Source organism: Zeugodacus cucurbitae, chromosome 6 (genome assembly GCF_028554725.1).
Source record: "Zeugodacus cucurbitae isolate PBARC_wt_2022May chromosome 6, idZeuCucr1.2, whole genome shotgun sequence".
Lineage (NCBI taxonomy): Eukaryota > Metazoa > Arthropoda > Insecta > Diptera > Tephritidae > Zeugodacus > Zeugodacus cucurbitae.
This window is the reverse complement of record NC_071671.1, coordinates 6,284,357-6,305,847: the sequence shown is the minus strand read 5'-3', so window position 1 is coordinate 6,305,847 and position 21,491 is coordinate 6,284,357. Positions and strand designations below refer to the sequence as shown.

At 30.2% G+C, this 21,491-nt stretch overlaps 2 protein-coding genes and 1 long non-coding RNA gene across 3 annotated transcripts in view; 1 reads left to right on the top strand and 2 right to left on the bottom strand.

Moving 5' to 3' along the window:
- LOC128922828 (uncharacterized) overlaps positions 1-21,491 on the bottom strand; it is a 334,204-nt gene that overhangs the window by 268,047 nt on the left and 44,666 nt on the right. The gene's annotated exons all lie outside the window — the stretch shown is intronic.
- Positions 1-21,491, top strand: part of LOC128922831 (uncharacterized) — a 79,533-nt gene that overhangs the window by 21,958 nt on the left and 36,084 nt on the right. Inside the window, exon 2 of the long non-coding RNA XR_008472016.1 lies at positions 14,606-14,719. This is a non-coding gene — a long non-coding RNA (uncharacterized LOC128922831). The remainder of the gene's footprint in view (positions 1-14,605; positions 14,720-21,491) is intronic.
- The window catches only part of LOC105210264 (E3 ubiquitin-protein ligase goliath), a 107,541-nt gene that overhangs the window by 67,532 nt on the left and 18,518 nt on the right, over positions 1-21,491 (bottom strand). The window lies entirely within an intron of this gene.

Below are 21,491 nucleotides of genomic sequence, written 5' to 3'. Positions count from 1 at the left end.
TGTTGCGCACATTTTGCTTTTGTAATTAGCAAATATTTGTGAGATGTAGGGTGTGCTAGTAGCAGGTTGAAAATAAAATAATTAAAATATAAAGACAAAATAGCAAACAAAAAAATTATAAAAATAAAAAATTATAATAAAAAGAAATAAAAGAAAATAAAAGAAAAATAATATAAAATAAATAATAAAAAAGAAAATTAAAATAATAAAAAGAAAAAATTATAAGAAATAAATAATAAAAAAGCAATATAAAAAAATATTTATAAAAAAGTGATACTAATTTTTTTATATAAATGTAAATAATTTATATTAAGGTATACAAATATTTTTTTTATAATTTTTTTATTTTTATAATTTTTTTAATTTTTTTTTATTTTTGTTTTTTTTTTATTTTTTTTATAATTAAATAAAATCCAACTTTTGGTACAAAATAATAAAAAATCAAAATAGACAAAAATAGACATAGTACTCAATATAACATAAAATGTATCAAAGCATGCTTACAATAATTATAATTATTTTTAATTACTCCACAAAACAACCCTGGCCTTAAACTTCATTTTTAATTTATAACAATCAAGAATGAACTTGTCTCATTTTTGTTTAAAAAACATGATTTAATGTATTTTTAATTTTTCTATATTTTTACTAAGGTTTCTCGAGCCAACCCTTGAAATTTTAAACAGCTCAGTAGCTAATCACCAAGCAATTATATAGTTTATGTACTCAAATAAAGCGCGACGTTACTCTGGTAATCATTCAACGCACAGGTTTGTTGGGCTGCTTGGCATTACTACTTGCAAAAGACATTTATGTTTATGCTTGCGCTTTATTTTTCAAAATTCATATTTTGTTAATTCTGCTTTGTTGCCTCAAGCACTATTTTTTTTTTTTTGGTAAGCTTCACGGTTAATAATTGTATGCTTGCCCCTCAATTAGCTTATGGCTATAATTTGCTGTGTAATTATATCAGAAAATCAAGAAGGTCAGTGACAGTGTTTGTAGTTTGAATAGGAATATGGTAACACTGTAAAAAAATATAAAAAAAATTAAATTTTTGTTAATAGATTTACTCAATTTTGAGTGAGCTCAAATTTTTAATATTTGAGTGGTTTAAAAAAATAATTAAAATTTTATTAAAAAAAAACCATTAATGAGTATATTAATTGAGTTTATTTCATTGAAAGTCCTGAGTTTTTTTTTTAGATTTTAAATTAAGATTTTGAGTGACTAGAGGAGTTTAATGTTCAGAAATTTTGTTTAGTACCCGATAGTCATATATTGCTATGGAAAATCCTTCTAAAATTGCATATCAATATAAAAATATGCTATTTAAAGGAAGTGAGTGAATTTCTGAATTTTTAAAATTGAGTGGAAGTCAATATTTTATGAGTTGATGTTTTGAGTTCTTCAACCAGAGCATTTTTTTTCTATAAAAGAATTGTATTATAAAATTTTGCTCTAAATACCTCTCTTCTATTCTATTTTATATTGTATATCAATATAAAAATATGCTATTTAAAGCAAGTGAGTGAATTTCTGAATTTTTAAAATTGAGTGGAAGTCAATATTTTATGAGTTGAATTTGTAAGTGCTTCAACCGAGCATTTTTTTCTATAAAAGAAATGTATTATAAAATTTTGCTCTAAATACCTCTCTTCTATTCTATTTTATATTGTATATCAATATAAAAATATGCTATTTAAAGGAAGTGAGTGAATTTCTGAATTTTTAAAATTGAGTGGAAGTCAATATTTTATGAGTTGATGTTTTAAGTGCTTCAACCAGAGCATTTTTTTTTCTATAAAAGAATTGTATTATAAAATTTTGCTCTAAATACCTCTCTTCTATTCTGTTTTATATTGTATATCAATATAAAAATATGCTATTTAAAGCAAGTGAGTGAATTTCTGAATTTTTAAAATTGAGTGGAAGTCAATATTTTATGAGTTGATGTTTTGAGTGCTTCAACCGAGCATTTTTTTCTACAAAAGAATTGTATTATAAAATGTTGCTCTAAATACCTCTCTTCTATTCCTTCACACTCATTAACACTTTAAAACTGAGTGTGAACTTTATGAGCATCACTCAAAATTTTTTTTTTGAATGTAGTAAGAAGAACGATGTATTCACTTTTTAATTGAGTTCTTATTAAAGATATTACTTACTTTAACTTAAATTAAAATAAAGCAAAACTATATTTAAACAACAAATGATTCTTCGGTATAGGTTTTCACTCAATATTTTCGAGTGCAAAATTAATGAAAGTTTCAAACATATTTTTGACATTTTGTATTCTCAATTTAAAAATATTTTTAAATTTTAATCATTTTTATTCAAATTTATTTTTATATCAAAATACTTTCTATTTGAGTTTTACTCAATTTTTACTCTATTTTCAATGAATGCAAACATTTCCAATTTTTACTCTATTTTCAATGAATGCAAACATTTCCAAATTTATATATCTATATGAAATGTATTTCTACATTTTCACAATTGCAAATTACTTAATTATTAACAATATAATTTCATTCAATTACATTTTATACCCATTTCAAAATTGATTACCTACACTAATAGAGTGAAAGTGACATAAATTTCGCAAGCGCATGCAATTATCCTCAACTCATTTCATTAATAAATTTTGTTCTGCCACGGCTTATGGCTTATAGTTTTCTCCGAGTTAATTACTGTTAATTTGTGCCATTTTATTAATTATTGTATTTTTGCAAATTAAAACCCGCAATTAAAGTCATCAATCAGCCACGGTATACGCTTTTGCTGTGAGAAATCTATTAATGACATTTCATTTATGGAAAATACTCAAAACCAAGTATAAATCTTAATAATTAAGTGCACATTATGTTTTGCCTTTTATTGCTATTTATGCTCGATTCAGACAGTGAGGCGGCGCTGTAAAAATAATTAATTGGTTTTATCTATCCCACAAATTGCAAGCAATGCTCATAAATTTTTAATAACACCGATTTATTGTTTATTGTTTATTTATATGTATTTCCAGTGGATTTTACTATATTGTCATATATCATGTGTACCTGGTCGGTTGGTCGTGCTTGTAAATTTTTATATTGTTTAAACCATTTGACGATTAAACAATAAAGATAGTTGGTAGGCGATAACGCGTTAAAGCGGAAAGTGATTTACTGTTAATAAAACGGAATTTTTTAAGACAAACTGTCACCAGAAAATAATTCAATAAATAAAATGTTCTGAATAATGGTTAATGTCATTAATAATAATAGCAAAATGCTTCTGAATCAGTTCATTTATTTCTGATTTACCTTTGACCTTTATTGTGTTCTAAGCATAAATTTAATTTTTATTAAGTATAGAACATTGTCTAATAATTATTTAAAATAAAAAAAATATTTTTGGCACAATTCTAATTTTTTGGGACATTTTAAATATTTTGTACAACACTATTTATGAAAATTTTAATCTTAAACCAAATTTTCACAATAAAGTCTAACAAATCTCAAACAAATATATAAATTTTAGACCAAACCAGAGTTTTGGGACAAAAATTTATTCATGATCTATGTTTATGTCGACTAAATTTTGATATCTATCCAAAAAATTAAGCAGTGCTAGTAGCAACTTTAAGCTGGTACTTCTGGTAGTAGCTGCTTTAAAAAATATGCCAAAAAATTTAATTTTTTGGGACAAAATATTTTTGATATAACTTTTTTTTTTAAGAATTTCAACCAGTGCAGTTAAAGTGTTAAAAAAAAAATTGTGGTAACATTTTAGAACAAATTTTATATTTTGGGACAAGCTAGTTTTTGAAAATCTCTAGTAAAAAAACTGATTTGTAAACGTTTGTTCATCTATTGAAAGAAAAATTCACATATTGGGACAATTTGACAAACTAATTTTTAAAAATCTTACGTCAAAAAAACTATTTTAAAAGATTTGTTTACCTTTTGGAAAAAAAATGTACATTTTGGGACACTTTAAAATGTTTAGGACAAATTAACAAAAGTTTTTGGGACAAAATGTGTTTAGAAAAAGTTTTTTTTTTTAAGTATCTTAGTTCATATATTATAATAAAAAGGTGAAAAAAAACATTTTTTGGGACAATTTTATTTTTTTGTGGCAAAGTAAGTCTAGAAAATCTCAAGTCAAAAAAATGATTTCCAAACGTTTGCTTACCTATTGAAACAAAAATTTAATTTTTTGACTTTGAAAATCTTACGTTATTGCTTATTTACCTTTTGAAAGAAAAATTTACATTTTGGGACACTTTAAATTTTTTAGGACAAATTAACAAAAGTTTTTGGGACAAAATGTTTTTAGAAAAAGTTTTTTTATTTAAGAATCTTAGTTCATATATTATAATAAAAAGGTGAAAAAATATTTTTTGGGATAACTTTTAATATTTGGGACGATTTTAATTTTTTGGGACAATTTTTTTCTTTGAAAATTCCAGTTAAAAAATATACTTTAACCACATATTTATGCTTTTGATAGAAATATATCCAAATTTTGGACAGAATTTTTGGGACAAATTTTCAATTTTCAATTTTTATAAGCTTGACATTTTACAGCTAAGTAATTTCGCATTTCTTTTCCACTCCTTACTAAGCTTAAAAGCACTCAAAAATAGCAAATTCTTGCCAATTTCTGCACAAACTAATGCCATTGCGAAGTATTAAATGCAAAAATATGCACGAAAACAAGTCAAAGAAAGCATTTTTGAGCGTCGCAAACACACACAAGCAAGCACCTACATACATACATTACACTTATCACTTTGAGTGCGCTGAGCACAAGTATTTTAATGCATATGTAATGCGGGATAAGCAGGCAAACTTGTTGCATAACTTTACACTTATTTACTTAAGGATATATGCTTACATACATACATACATATATAGTACATATTGTAAGCGAAAATATTAAACGTGTATAAAATTTTTTATTGTTATTTATGAACACGGAAATGTTGTTAAATCACTTAAGTAATACATCAACTGAATAAGAGATACATAAGTATGAAATATATGTATGTATGTAGATATATATTTATTTAGGCTTTTAAGTACCTCATTCAACTATAAAGCACTCATAATTCATTAACTAAATGCATTACAAGGAAGTATTTTGCCTTTTTAAAACAACAACAAAAACAATTTGAAAATAAAAATTTTAATTAGTTATATGAAACATTTAAGTACAACAACAACAACTTTGCAAACAAAAAAATAATTTTTTTTTTGCTATTTGTCATTTGACGTTGCCTGACTACGCAAATCTACATAATGATTAGCAAAATCTGAATAAATCCAAACAAAATGAAACGGCGTATGAATTAAGCAAATGTTTTTCCGTAAGTTTGTAAATGAAAAAACAAAAACAATTCATAATAGCAACAACAACAATGCTGTTTGTAGACATGCTGCTGCCGGGAGTATTTAATATGCAGCACAGCAAAGCGTCGGATTGAAATGAGAAAGCTAATAAAGCGAGAGAAGCACATACATACACACATATATCACAATAGAGCTAAGTGTAAAGCCAGTGGCTTGAAAATTAATCGAATATTAGGTGTGCTGCTGCGGGTATCGAACGATTATTTCGCAAATTTGTTTCATATTAGAATCTATATTCAAACACACACATATACTTACATACAGACATACCCACCTTATGCTAATCTAAAAATCATGTTGCAGAATGCATATCGCAGACTTGATAAACGCCAAATCAATCAAGTCGCAACCTTGTTTGCTGCTTGCGTACAAAAACACAAACAAAAAATTTCAAAAAAAAAAAAATTGAAATCTAAAACCAGTTGTTTTTTGTTGCAAAAATAGCATTGCAATTCGAAAAGCAGTTAGAAAAAAAATAAAATAACCGATACCTGTTTAAGACAAATACCAAATATTGCAAAAAGCAAATAGTTGTTGAGCTGCCGGTGGCACCACCCAGGCACCTATGTAATCATGTACGTACATATGTTGGTATGTATGTATCCAATACCACGCTAAGTTGATTTGGTGGTGGGCAGCCACAACCGCCGCCACCGTGTCACATTACGTCACATGACAAACTGGATTTAATTGCTGACAGCCGCAGCGTCGTGGCGCAGCTTGGCCAGCAAAATCAGTGACCAGTAGCTGTTGGTGGCACGCCACCTTATACGCTGTGAGACACTTTCAACTGCCACTAATTGGATTTTTTCAATGTTTTGCTAGACTTTAATTTATTTTAACGACATTTAGCCATTCATACCAGAATAGAAAAAATCAATGTTGTGTGCTTGTCACAAAACTTAAACTTAAGTGTAGGAATATAGCGCTTGAGTGCTTGAAGAAACAAGTGTTTGCTCATATGTTGTTGTTGTTCAGCTATGCTTAAGTGATATTTTTTTTTGTGTTTTTTTTATTCTAAATAAATTTTATAGAGCTAATATAAGTTAGACAGCTTTAATTGTAGCTGAGATACTGACAATGAAATTGGTTAGGAAAAATAGTCTATGATTTTCATCCATTTTAAGCAAATTTCCTTTTTCAAAAAATATAAATAACTACTATTTTGAATATGAAATGATTTAGGCATGAATATTTTCGCCAAATTTCAAAATTTTTTTAATTTAAAAAATTAAATGCTTAGTACAAATTATTTATTTCCTTAAAAATATGAGGGATTGCTGAATTTTTTTTAATAAAATGTAAAATATTTTTTTTCATAAGAAAAGTAGCAGCACTAAGAATAAATGAACTAGGTGGCTGTAGCCAGAAAAATTATGAACATAACGGTATCCTGAACCATTTTATTAACAATTTATACAAATCAGACTATATCCGCCCAAAATAAGATCTCAATATTGACTTTCAGCTGAGAATATCCTCAAGACGTGAATGGAGAAGAGGTCTAGAAATAGAGGAGAATACAATCTCAATCTATACCGACGGGTCCAAAATGGACTGCGGAGTAGGCACGGGGGTATTCTCCAAGGATCTGGACATATCTCTCTATCCGTCTACCAAACGCAGCCAGTATCTTCCAAACGAAGTGCTTGGCTTACAGAAGGCCTGTGAAGCTATATTGAACAACAATGGGGGGATACAGAAAGCGAATATGTACAGAGACAGTCAAGCAGCATTGCTGGCAATGTCGCTCCTGCAAACTAGATGGCAAAAAGGAAACGGTTTTCCACTATCTCTGCGAATGCCCGGCCCTAGCTCAAATCAGACATAGGACTCTTGGAAGTTATCAGGCACCTAATCTTGAATGGCTGACCTCAAAAAGAATAACAGAAATATGTAGTTTTATGGAGAGCACAAAATGGTTCGAATGTCGAGATGAAACATTATAGCAATAATTACTAAGGTCTTACAATTGTGTAACAAAATGGCGCATCTAGATCTAATTGAGCTCAGAAGTTCTACACTCCTACCTACCTACCTACCTGTCCTTGTTATCTCACTCCGTTCGTCCAAGTCTCTGTAAATTGTAACTCGTAGAACTGATTAAAATTCCATCAAGATACGTCGAGACATTTTGAAAATCGACTTTAAAAACACAGTTTTGAAAAATAAGTTGAAATTATATTACAGTTTTGAGTGACAATTTGAGTTACCCTGGAGCGCGCTACTCCTTCAGACTGTATCTCCAAACGTATTACTCAGATCGACGTTAACAATAGTCTACAGATGCTGTAGCATGTTATTTAATATTAAAAAATCGTTTTTTAAGCCATAAAACACATGTTATCCCTTAGTGGAATAGATGAGAAGCTTTTTCAAGTAAAAATTTGCTCGAAAGTTCGCTTAAGTAAAGATTTTTTGGTATTAGTCGATGCAGAGTTCGTACAGAGTTCGTACACTGATTTAGGAGAATGTTTAAGGAAGGTTTATATATATTAGGGCAATCCTGATTTAAGGTGTTATGGGTAGTCAGAGACACGAAAAAATGAGAATTTTCAGTAATTTTTTTTTTGCAATTAAATCATGTTATTTTACGAAAGTAATACTAAGGCATTATTTCACAATGTTTTGACTTGAAGTCACGAAAATTTGAAAAAAATATTTATAATTTCCAATGTTATAGCTATCTGTGTTGACGCAGTTTCAATCATAAGTCCTTAGAGATTCATCTAAAATCAATCGGATAAAAAAATTTGTTTTATAAATAGATATTTCTGGGCCTGATCCAAAGCTTTTTTTCAGAAACTAAAAAAATGGCGGATTTTTGGGAAAAAATCGTCAATTAATTGGTCTTAAAAAATCGAAAATTTTTAAAAAATAAATCCTTCAATCGGACCTGACTTTATTATGTATTCTAAAAGCTGTATGAATTTTATTAAAATCTACTGAGCGGTTGTCGAGTTACAGTTGTCACCAGTTCAAAAAACATAGTTTTGAGATAAACGCAATTAAAGTTGCTCCCGAGCGTTTTGAAGTGCCCGAACGATCTCTGTTATTTGTCGAATAACTCGAAAAGTTATTATCGGATCAACTTCAAATTTTCAGAGAATATTTTTAAGATATTACACTTAACGAAAATGCAAAAAAATGATTTTTTGATACTCCGGGGTAGTCTTAAATAAGACAATTTTTATAAATTGAAAACAAATCAAAATTCCTTACAATACTCGGCATCAGTAAAACCTTTTCTAAAAAATTCAAAACTATTTTATTCTAATTAAAAAAATATAACGGTGACTATTTTCGATTCGATTTTAATGGTTTTTTAAGACCTTTTTGCCTTTATAAAAGATCTTACACAAATTCATAAAATTTCAGGCAGCTACTCCGGAAACGCACGTACTTCATTGACTTATGTCAAGCAGTCAGGCCACAACCCGCCACAGTATTAGCAAATGCGTTAGCAACTAATTGCCAGTTAAGTAAACATTATTGATGAGTAAATAAATACACCGAGTTAATGCCATAATATGAAGTGCTTTTTACCGCCAACAGGATGTGCAAGTGCAAATAGTACAATACATAACTAAAAGTAGCAAAGTTCAGAATTTTTATAGTTTATTATCAGCATACAAACAAACAGTCGCAGCGCGACTATAAATAAATGCGCGGAATAATTGCAGTGGCAAACAGAGTGGTCATATTTCCATTTCATTTCATTTTATCAAAACATGATTATTATTGTATTTGCTTAAGTGCAAAGGCTTAGCGAAATGACTGATGCACATACATATGTATGTATATGTGTACTGATGAGTGTAGATTTTATTAAGCGCAATTGTTATTAATATGTTTTACTGATTTGTTTAATATTTTTGTTGTTGTTGTTATTTTTTCTACATTTTATTTGTTGCCTGTGTGAATTTCAGTGTCTGCTTTTTAATGGCGTGTCGTGGCATGGCAAGTAATCGTTGCGTGCGTTTCGCACTGATTGTGCATCAATTATGCAAAATTGTGTCGGGCAAATAATTGTGGCTTCTGCGGTTTGATAAATGATGGTCTAGGGTACGTTTATTAATTTAATGCTATTAGTTTTTTGTTTTTCTGGTTTTATGGTTTTTGTCAACAGCTGGCCTTTTTGGTCGGACAAATTGAATTAATTAGCTTTTTTTGTTGATATTAAAAAGGTTGAAAGTTAGATTAGAAAAAAATAATACAAATTACATGAAAAGCTTATGTAAAGTTGTGCAATCAAATGAAAAATAATGTGAACAAATAGCACAAAATTAATGAATTTTAATTGAATTTGCATAAGGGAAAATTTTTAATTGATCCACTTTGAGAGTAAAAAATTAAAAAAAAATTAATACTTTTGATACTTTATGAATATAAACCATTCGGAAAATGGTATAAACTAAGTATTTTTAATTAAAATAGTTTTCATATGTGTTAAAAAAATAACGGGGATTTTTAAATTTGAAATTACAAAAATTCAAAATTTACTTTTTTATTATAATAAAGCGAAGATAGGCGAATAATATCGAATGGGGAATATTTTCGAAGGGACTACTTTAATGTAGACGAATGAATAATTTTTTTATTTTATACCAGCAGACCCGGCCACACGTTTAGTGGCTAAGATATACAATCAATTCGATGACGATACAAAGTTCATTACAAAGTCGAGGTTGATTTATGTTATACAGCATGATGACAACTGACGCTACTTTTAAATGTAAAATTAAGTGCTGATAATCCAGGCAATTCCAATGATTATAAAAATCCTTTGGGATAGTTGGTTACGTCATCCTAATTTGTATCTGTGTCAGCTATCCTGTAACGAAATTCTAAATTGTCGCATTGACATCGACGACATCTTAGTTTTTTGCGACCAATATTGGTCGTTCACTCAGCCAGTTATGGGTATTATATTGTTGTTTTATGTCCGGAAAGAGAAATGTTATTAATCCATCGAGGTGTCAACTGTGACCATACCCAGTTACCCGGTTCGGGAATTACCACGGTCCTCATATACAATATATGATGATTTTCGTTATTCTATTCTTCTTTACTTTCTAAAATTACAGCAATCAATTCCGAGAGTCTAAAATGTTTGGTTGCACACAAACTTAGCCTTTCCTTACTTGTTACAAATTGTTTTTAAGCTATAGACACAACCTTATACAATTGAACCAAGATAAAAATATTTTAACAAAGCAACAATGACTACCTTCAAAAGATTATTATTTTTTGTTTTCTATTTTTTTAATTTTCTTGGCCATGCTCGAATATTTCAAGACTAAAATTAGCCAGATCGGTGTGGCAGTTCTCGACTTTTTGCGAGACTAACGAACAGCAATTCGTTTTTATATCTATAAAATCCAAATTGTTTGTATGGGAGATTAGAAAAATGTGAATTTTACACTTTTTCAGGCAATTTTTCTCTCCGTAAGAACAATCCTCAATTCCCCATGAAATACACACAAATAATAATTAGTGAAATCGGTCCAGCCGTTTTCGTGCTATGTCGTGACAACGGAAAACGGGTTTCTTTTTTATACATATATATACATACAAATATAGATTAAAAAATTCCCGTTAATTTTTGAACACACTGACTGTCAATCAATTTTGACACATAAGTTGGTTTTTCTGATATTTGTTACTACCTCAACAGGCAGGCTCAGATATCAATTTAATAAGAAAAGAAGCTCAGAATTTTATTACAATTTCCATATGCATCTCAATAAAAATTATATTTTAACATTTTTAAAACAAAGTCATGGTTCGTATCAATTTTTTTCAAAATTCAATTTAGTAAAATTCAGAAGCTACAAATTGTCGAAAACATTTAAACTCTTCTCATAGAATTACATAATTTCACTTTCACTTTGTGCAAAATTCGTAAACAAACAGTTACTTTGTATAGCTATTTACCCACGCTTGCAACACAAACAATTTTTACGACCAATTTTTGCTGACAAATTTCGCAATTATACACGAAAAAGCACGAAAAACACTATCAACCAATTTCATATTTTTGCTGCACTTATTTCACACTCACTCAATCAACGGCACCCAGGTTACCGTTAAAGCCACTCGAAAGCAAAAAAACTGCAGTTTCACTTTCAACGCAACCCACGCAGATTCATCAGTAGTCACCACATGCAACGCCACTTACCAATAACAGCAACACCCACACAACAACAACAACAGGAGAAACAAAAGCAACAACAGCAACAACAGCAGTACCACCAACAATAGTGATTGATGGTTTGGTGTGATTTTGCAGTAAGACACGTCTCGACGTTGGATATCGCATGAAATTATTATACCATCACTCAACTTCAGCAGCAGATCGCAGCAGTTAGTAAAGATAGCGGTAATAATAGCAAACGCCAACACCAACAAACCAACAGACCAACAGCATCAGCAGCCTCAGCGACCAACAGCCGAAACTGCCAAAACCACGTTTTGCCGGCAAGTGGATCAAGTGTCCAGGCTATGGCACGGCTATGCTGTACGCTAGGTAATCCCAACGCTCCACACCAAACTCGCCAGCGTGCGCAATTATGTCACGCAAGGCAACGAGGCGCTGCTGTTGAAGTTTCTTTTGCTATCTATTTGGTCCAAATCTCGTTTTGAATATGCGCTGGCATCACCAGCAGCCGCCTGCTGTCAACAGTGATATCAACAAGCAGCGAGGCGCTAAAGTAACTACGGCAGTAACAGCAGTTTTATTTAGTACCCACAACAACAACAGTGGCAGTAGCTACAATAAATTTAATGTTTTTTCGCCGTTTTGTGATGTGTCAACAACATAAATTCGCAGGCTGTACACGAAACTTAGTTTTCGTTAAAAAAAAAAATAAAAAATCGAAAACAGGGTTGTAATAGAGTTGAGTTAAAGCTCTAGAAACCTTTTTGGCCATATTAAATTTTGAGAGGTCTTACCGGAACTTAAAATACTATTTAGATCAAGACCCCAACTGGCTTTTTATTTTATTGACTTTAAGACAGTATCTTAAAAATAAAATTTAAACTCTTTTCTATAAAAGAAAGCAATTTTAATTGGTTATAATACTGGAAAACCTTTCCAATGCAATTCTAACCTCATTTATGCTTGAATTAATATCTAGAAACCTAAATGGAAAGGTTTATGAAACATTCGGTGCGAAGAAACCGGCTTAAAAGATTCTTTCAAGGTAGAAACTTGATAGAAAAACTTCACTAAGGTCTCAGTTGGCTATCGTAGAGCACTGTCAGTCACTATCTGAAACTGCAGATCCAATCTCGGTTTCCTAAATGTCTTACTAAATGTCATCAGCCCTTCCGAGGACGCTTAAAACTTTTAGGGTTCGTGCCCAATATCTGAGATCTCTTATGTCCGTTTCATCAGCCCTTCGGGAAAAATTGAATACTCTATTAACTGAATAAATATTGAAGTTGTTTTAAGTGGAACCTCTCAGGTTTTGGAACTCCAACAACGTCAAAATTTGTGTTTGTGGGGATAGTGATAGTGGACGTAAAATACTACTTTTAGGAAAAATAGATTTTAGTGCCATTGTAGGAGTCATCAAAGTGTAGTTACTCTTGGGATCTCACCATCAGAAACTTGATAAAGTGGAATCGTTAGAATACAAAGCATCAGCAGAGGATGTTGAGACTACATACTATTATATTTGCGAATGTCCAGATCTCAGACAGATGAGATAGACGAGTAATAACTTTGAACTTTCATCGAATCCATGGAGTTATTACCTAGCTTAGTTGGGATCATACTGAATGGAATGATGCTTGATTTCAGCCGTGATTGCGACCTCTCTTTTCGATGACACATCGGTGAAAATAAAATGGATTATTTAGAAACTGTTCTCTTTGTGTTGTAAAAATTATACTATGTTTACATATAACGAGATTATCTCCATTTACGAGCTTAACTCGATAATCTGTAATTAAGAAACAAGATTTCGCATACAAAATTCCTCTCTTGATAATCCGAGATTATAAAATTATCTCGTTTTATACAACTAGATTTTCGGTGTAATTCCTAGTTTTATCGATAATTTTGCGAAGAAGAGGAGAAACTTCAAATGAAAATGTAAACAAATATGGCCGACAGCGAGAGAAAGATGTGTAATACAACAACAAATACAACACATTTGACAATTGATTATCTCATTTGGCTATATGTAAACGGTTAGATTATTGAACGAGCTTAGAACGAGATTATTTTCATATGTATATGTAAACATACTTTTAGTCAGCATTATCTAGAATTACAAAAAAAGTATTATTGTTCCTACAAAAGCTAACAAAAGCCTGTTGCCTTTGGTATTAGAAATGCTGAAACTTTATCTTTTCACAAGTCAAAATCATTACCTTTGTGACTAGCAACAACCCCTGCAGCACAACAGAAAGAAGAAGAAGCATTACAGAGCCATGCTTTTGCTGTAATCACATAGCCAAAGAAAACGCAACAACAAAAAAAAACGAGTTGCAACAACGAAGATAAAACTGACAAACGAAACGGTTGAACCGGTTTAGCCTGGTACGGCGTTTACGACCCACTTTCAAAGCAACTCTCTATTTGCCAAACGCAAACGTTTACATAATTTCTTTTTTTTTAATTTTTTTTTTTATTTTTTCGTTGTAATTTTTTTTTTCACTGCTTTTCGTTTTTGCCACACACTACTCCTGCTGTGGCAGTGCAAATAAAGCTGGGAAAAAATGCATTATTGTATCACTTACAACGCTTGCGGCGCAAATCCATAGAATTAGTAATTTTATATTTTTCGCATTCTCTCTCTCTCTCCATACGCAGTTAAAATGCTTTATTTTCCATTATTCTTTTATTCTTTTTTTTTGCAACATTTATTTTTGCCACGCCAAAACCAACAATGCGCACCAATGGCTCTATTATAGTCATGCATATGTATTTGCTGTCTGTGCTTTTCAAAGGATTGCACGTTGAATCTAGAAAAATGACAAAATGAAAATTTTAAAATAACACACGCAAACACACACTTGCACACATGCGTGCAATAATTTCATAAAAATCATGCTGCAAATAAATTTTGATTTTCGCAATATACACCACCAGTACCAACAGCAGCAGCCATAATATTATAACAAAAACAACAATTGCTGTAACTCATACATATTTGCCACAGCAGCGAAATGATAAAATGAAAACTTTATATTTGTAGGTCAAATGACGCATTGCGACGCGACTGCAGTTGAAACTTTCGCCTTTTGCCCAGCGCCAGCACCCACGCCAGGACCCAGGCAGAACCAGCATGCAGCCGAAGGAGCAACTCGCTGTAAGTACTAAAGCGTACATATATTTGTTGTTGGTGTGTGTGTGTGTGGGGGGATATCATGATGTGAATTTTATAGTTTTATTGCTTTTGTTTAAATTGAAATTTATTTGAAAGCGAATCTCTTTGCATTTTTCCCAACATTTATACAGTCGCTCGCGTAATGCCAGTACGCCACAAATTGTGTGTCTAATTAAATGAAGCATAAATATTGATTTTGAGCTGTGAAACTTTGGCATGGAATTAATATTGCAATTAATAGTTGCAGTTAATATTACTGCAGGCACTTACAGTTTTCAAGCTGAAAAGTTTTGTATGCAGAGCTATTGAAGTGGTTATTGAGACGATATCATAATTTGGAATGGAGAGTTGAAGTGGTAAAGTATAGTAAAAATTAATGGAAGAAGAACTGTTATACTATATATCAATGAAAGTGTGATAATTTTGGAGCTAAAAATTATAGAAAATATATAAAAATCAAAAAAATTTTCATCTTAAATTAGAAAACTCTCAATTATTATATTTAATTGCGTCAATTAAATTTTTTTTATCAATTAGACTGAAAACAAATTATATAAACTTTCACTAACTTATTACTTACTTAGACGTATAAAAATTCTAAATATACCACTTAATTGAGTCAATTAAAATTTAAATTGAGTCAATTATAATTTAAATTGAATTAAAATTATAAATTAATAATTATTACTACTTTAATTACATTATTTATGCATAATATTTTCAATATACCATCATTATTTTTGTAAGAACTTATCAAACTTATATACTAGGGTTGCATAGAAATATGCTTATTTTGCCCTTTATCACTCTCTTTTCGCTACTCTTTCACACACTCAAACTTTATTTCATCTATCTCAAACTACCATTCATCTCTTAGACTACAACTACAGCATTTAATTATTAGGTCACTCTGAAAGTCATTAATCATACAAGTAAAATGAAGATAGACTGTTGAAGACAGTAACTATCAAGTACTTGAATGCGAACATATTTGTTTTTGGAAAACGTGTATCAGCTCACACACAAGCGACTCCCGGGTTTGCTGTTTATCTAAGATGTGTGTGACACGTTTCAAATAACTGTTTCTATTTTGCTCTAAAAACATACAAATTTATATATAAAGTTAGCTACAAGTCCAAAAAGTTTCACAAAAGCTCTTCAACACGTGAATCAACATAGAAATACTCATGATGACATTTCCTGTTGCGACAAAATTCGTCCGTTTGCCCCGGAAAAACTTCACATAATTTGCTAAAACTAATATTTGCTGTCATTCTTATGGAAATTTTGTGTCATACTCATACACCTGCCTACTTTCGTATTTATGCAGATAAAAGTCCATAACACGCAATCAACAGTATTTTCAGCAACCACACGTTATAACGGTATAATCATTTATCAAATACAAACCTAACTGTCATACATACATACAAATATATCATACAACAGAGCGCCGTGTTGAAGATCGTGTGGGTGGATAGAAAGTTATGAGTTCTGCTCTACCGTCTGCCAACAACAATAAAACAGCATATAAATGTTGTTGTTATTGGCACGGTAAGTTGTTAATTACTTCATTACACACAGCAAACGGCAAATATTGGCATTTTACATGCGAAAATGGAAATTATACTCTTGTACTTGTAGTGTATAATGTTCATTTACTCAATTACAGATGGACACTGCTGATATTTGCCATGTCATGTGTTTCATTGTTTCGTGTATGTGTGTGTGTGTGTACAGTTAAATACAGTCAGTTAACAACTTCGTTGATACGGTTATTGTGCAAATTGTAGTCATAAATGTCGATGAGGCATGAATTGTTTAATTAAATATCGCAAGGAAATTAAATATTTAAAACGAGAAATTTGCATTCCATGCATACCTTATTTGGAGCAAAAGCCACAAGTAAATAAATGAAATTGAATGTTAAGAAAATATGCAAACTACATATATTTAATAACGTATGACTGTGTCTACTTATTTTGCGTGTCAATTTGTTCAGCTGGAGAATATGAGTTTCAAGTAGTACAAATTCATATTGGGCATATTCTATTTACTAATATTTTTTTTTTTAATTTTTAAATATCATTCTCAATTCAAAACCATTTTAGATCACATTTCGTGTTTTACAGCTCTCAAATATTTCCTTGATTGAATCAATTAAATTGCAATTTTACTCAATTGAAACCAGGTTCTGTCTTATCTCTGCCAAAATTTTGAAATATTTCTGTTAATTGAGTCACTTAAATATTGATTGGAAACAAGTTCTATCATATTTTCACCAAACGGACTCTTTGAAAACTCTCGAATACTCCCCTTAATTGAGTCAATTAAATTAATTAAGTAAATTAAAATTTAATTTGACTCAATTAGATCGAAGCCATGTTCTATTATATATCCGTCAGAAAAAATCTTTGAAAACTCTCAAATATTTCTGTTAACTAAGTCAATTAAATTACAATTTTATTTAATTAGAATGAAACCAAATTCTATCATATTTCCGCCTAAAGAGTCTTAGAAAACTATCAAATATTTTCCTTAATTGAGTCAATTATGTCTTAATAGTACTCAATTGAGGCGAAACTAAGTTCTATCATATTTCCACCAAACAGACTTTTTGAAAACTCGCACGTATTTATTTTAATTGACTCAATTAAATTTTATATTTCTCAATTAAGTTTTAGTTTTACTCAATTTTCATCACATTTCCTTCAAAATGTCTCTTAGGTAATTTAATTGTATTTTTTTTTTCAATTAGATCGAAATGAAGTTCTATCACATCTTCGCCAAAAATACTCTTAGAAAACTGCAAAAATTTTCTGTTAATTGAGACAATTAAATTTTAAATTTACGCAATTAAATTTTAATTTCACTCAATTAGCTCGAAACCAAGTTCTATCATACAAAATATTATTATATTTAGCTGTCTTAATTTCGTAATTAAACTCTCAATGCCTAGGCTAAAGATAGTTAAAATATGTTTGCCTTTTGGGTTTCATCAGGCGTGGAGCCAATTATTTTATAACATTTTATAATTGTTCAAAATTGGTTTGTTTAAGCTAGCATTAGAATTAAATTATAGATAAAAGCGAGTTCGTATTAATTCTAAATCAAACCAGATTTCCCTGTTATTCACATTATTTCAACTACATTACCGTTACTGACACTCTTGCGCAATCTAGTATCAAGTGGCAGTCAAGACTAAGCGATTGAAAGTGTGAAAAGAATACACACTCACACTAGAGAGGCGTCTAAACAAAAACAACAACATTAGCAACTACTTTAACAAGCCAGTAATTGATTATTCATATCTAACTTTGTACATATGTATGTATGTATGTATGTACAGCTATACTATACTTATAATAGATATGTAAATTTGTTTCGAACTACAAATGTAGTAATTCCATAAGTGGTTAGCTAAAAACAAAAACTTTTCGCTGCTAACCAACCACAAAGCGTGCACAGCGATTGTGGCTAATACCAGTTAATGCCGCCGCAAACGTCTTCTAATCAGTCCGGGTCGGTATAAACCGAAAATCCATTTCGCTGCTCATGCTCCAGCAACACTCGGCACGAGCTGTTTGTTGTGAAGTGGCAAGCAAATAAGTCGAAAAACAAACAACTTCAACGGACGGACGGACGGCTTAATGAAAAATTGATTAAATTCTGTTTGAGGAGAATGCCAAATAGAAATTGCGGAACTGCATGCGAAAAAATCATACGAATCAGCCGAAGAGGCATGAGGAAGTGTGTGAGAGCGGAGAAAACGAAAAGTGCAAAACAAAAGACAGTGTGAGTGCCTTCATTGTTATTGCCGTAGTAATTTATTGGAGAAGAGGAAACGACATTGTCAGTTGAAATGAATAAATTGCTTGCTGGATGTGAGCGTGGCGTTTGTTGGGCAAGTGGCTAGGACATTTTTAGCGAATTGAGTGTCTTCGATGTTCTTCAATGAATTTCTTGTTGAATGTAAAAAGAGATTAATCTGATTTTTGTTATATAAATTTTATTTTTTTTTTTTCAAAGAAAAATTAAATGTAAAAAAATGTTAATTGAATCAATTAGATTTAATTTAATTTAATCAATTAAAATTTTAATTAATTTTTTTTTAATAATTTTGGAAAAACGTGAATTGAATCTAATTTTAAATAGATAGGAAATTAATTTTAATTAATTTTGTAATTATGTAAAAAAAATTAATTTAATCAATTAGATTTAATTTAATTTAATCAATTAGATTTAATTTAATTTAATCAATTAAAATTTTAATTAATTTTTTTTTAATAATTTTGGAAAAACGTGAATTGAATCTAATTTTAAATAGATAGGAAATTAATTTTGTAATTATGTAAAAAAAATTTAATTTAATCAATTAGATTTAATTTAATTTAATCAATTAAAATTTTAATTAATTTTGTAATTATGTAAAAAAATTTAATTTAATCAATTAGATTTAATTTAATTTAATCAATTAAAATTTTAATTAATTTTTTTTTAAATAATTTTGGAAAAACGTGAATTGAATCTAATTTTAAATAGATAGGAAATTAATTTTGTAATTATGTAAAAAAAATTTAATTTAATCAATTAGATTTAATTTAGTCAATTAAAATAAAATTAAAATTTTTTTGGCATTATGTTTTGGAAAAAACGTAAATTGAATCGAATTTTAAATTAATAGGAAATTAATTGTAATCAATTTTAATTTATTATTTTTTAATTTTTCGTATTTATTTTCTTTTTATAAATTTTTATATAATTCTTAACCAAAGTTATATTTTCCCTCTATTTTTTTAACCAATTCTCTTCAATTAACAACACAACAAATTACTTGTTATTTAACCTTTCAGGAAAGTCAATTACTACTTTCTAATCAGTTCAAAAACAAATTGAAGTTCGATAACAGCCTATTAAATGCCAAAACAAATAATTTTTTTTCCACACATTCATTCTCTTCATGTCATTTTTCACTGCAGTGCTTTCAACCAGCCACTTGTAAATTTAAAATAAGCAATAATATATTGAAGCATATATTTTTTTATGAGCGCTTTATAATTTTGATCATAAATATGTACTTGCTCTGTCGTACAAGTCAATGGGTTGTACAGAGTCTCAAATGGCTGAAGCTTCGTTAATTTCACACAAATTCGAAAGTTTATGAGGGGTCAATTTAAGTTTGAACATAAAATAAATGAAATTTGTATGTAAGAAAAATATAACTTTACAAAAAATAACTGAAATCAAAAATACAATTTTAGCCAATAATGACAACAGGCAAACAACAATGAAGGAGCGGCATCATTTTTTGAAATTGCTGTAAGGATGAGTTGAAACCAAACCAAATTTCAACATTTTAGGCTTAACTCTCTCCCTTAGCTACTTCGCTTCTTATGAAGTCGTTTAGAACATTGGCTTGATTGTTATCAGAGAAGAATGAGAACCTTCGATAGCACTTCTTCACACAAGATCTGTATGTCAGGGATACCACTACTTGCAATCGTTCTCAAAGGAGATTCATAATTGATTTTAGTCAACACAAGCCCATAAAAATTCAACTTTAGCTCGTCGAGTTCTTCAAAATACTTAGATCTTGCACCAAAGAGCTCAATTCATTAGTTTCTCTTTCACTCTCTCAAAAAGCTTTTTCTACATAAGATGGTAAATTGTACTTTAAAAAATCTCTCGGTGTATTTCTGCACATATTCTTTGGAAAATCTGACAGATCATATGCATGAAGTGCTTGATTAACGCACCGTAAACTGAGTGTAGAAATTCCGAAAAACTCAAGCCCTCATTATAGCTTTGACATGATAAAGTTTCATCTAAATTTCAACTGAAGCGCAACTCTTGTTTATTACCCACTGTATTGTTTGGTAGACCACCATGTTAGCATGTTCGTTTGCTACCAACAAAAACCAAGATAGGCTTGGCTTGTATATTTACTTATTCGTAGTGCCAATAGCCATGATTGTGATACGTTCAAAAGCAAATTTGTAACCAATGCATGAAATTTATGCTATTAAAATGCATTACGAGCAGTATTCAAACAAATATACGAGTATAGTATACAAGACTACACAGTAGCTCTAGGCTCCTATGCGTTTTTGGTCTCCACGTATGTACCACAGGTATTCACTGATGTAGCCGTCACTGTGATGAGTGCGTGACTAATGCTTGTTGAAGCATTGGTTCAAATGCCGAAATATAAAGAAAAAGATGTGTATAATGTTTTCTGACAGTATTAGGCTTTCTTTGGATAGCTGGGAGGATGTTTCTGCTAGCTAAAACCTACTCATAAAAGTCCAAGAGCTTTTTGAAGACAATTTCAAAGTTGTGCGCCCCATTTTTTTGTGCGAATGCATGCCACAAATTGTTGCAAGTAGCTCAACCAAACATTTAAGGCTTATGTAGAGGTCTATAAAATTTTTTTTAATCGTATATATGTACATATATACCTCTGTCGTAGTTTATTCGTTGCGAGATTCGCTCAGCTATTGATTTCATTGGCAATGTCATTGTACGACCGTGTCGTTGAACGCTATGAATAACGCTTATTGCCTCCACTATATAAATCTATACGTGTATGTATATATAAATACAATAAACTCATCAGCAGCTGTCAGTTTGTAGATATATGAGAAGTACAACAACAACCGAATGTATAAAGTGTTAAATGTTATAAAATATTAAATTTATTAAATCAGTGTTCAAGTCTTGGCTCAGAGTGCAGCAACACCTTGCAATTATCTAC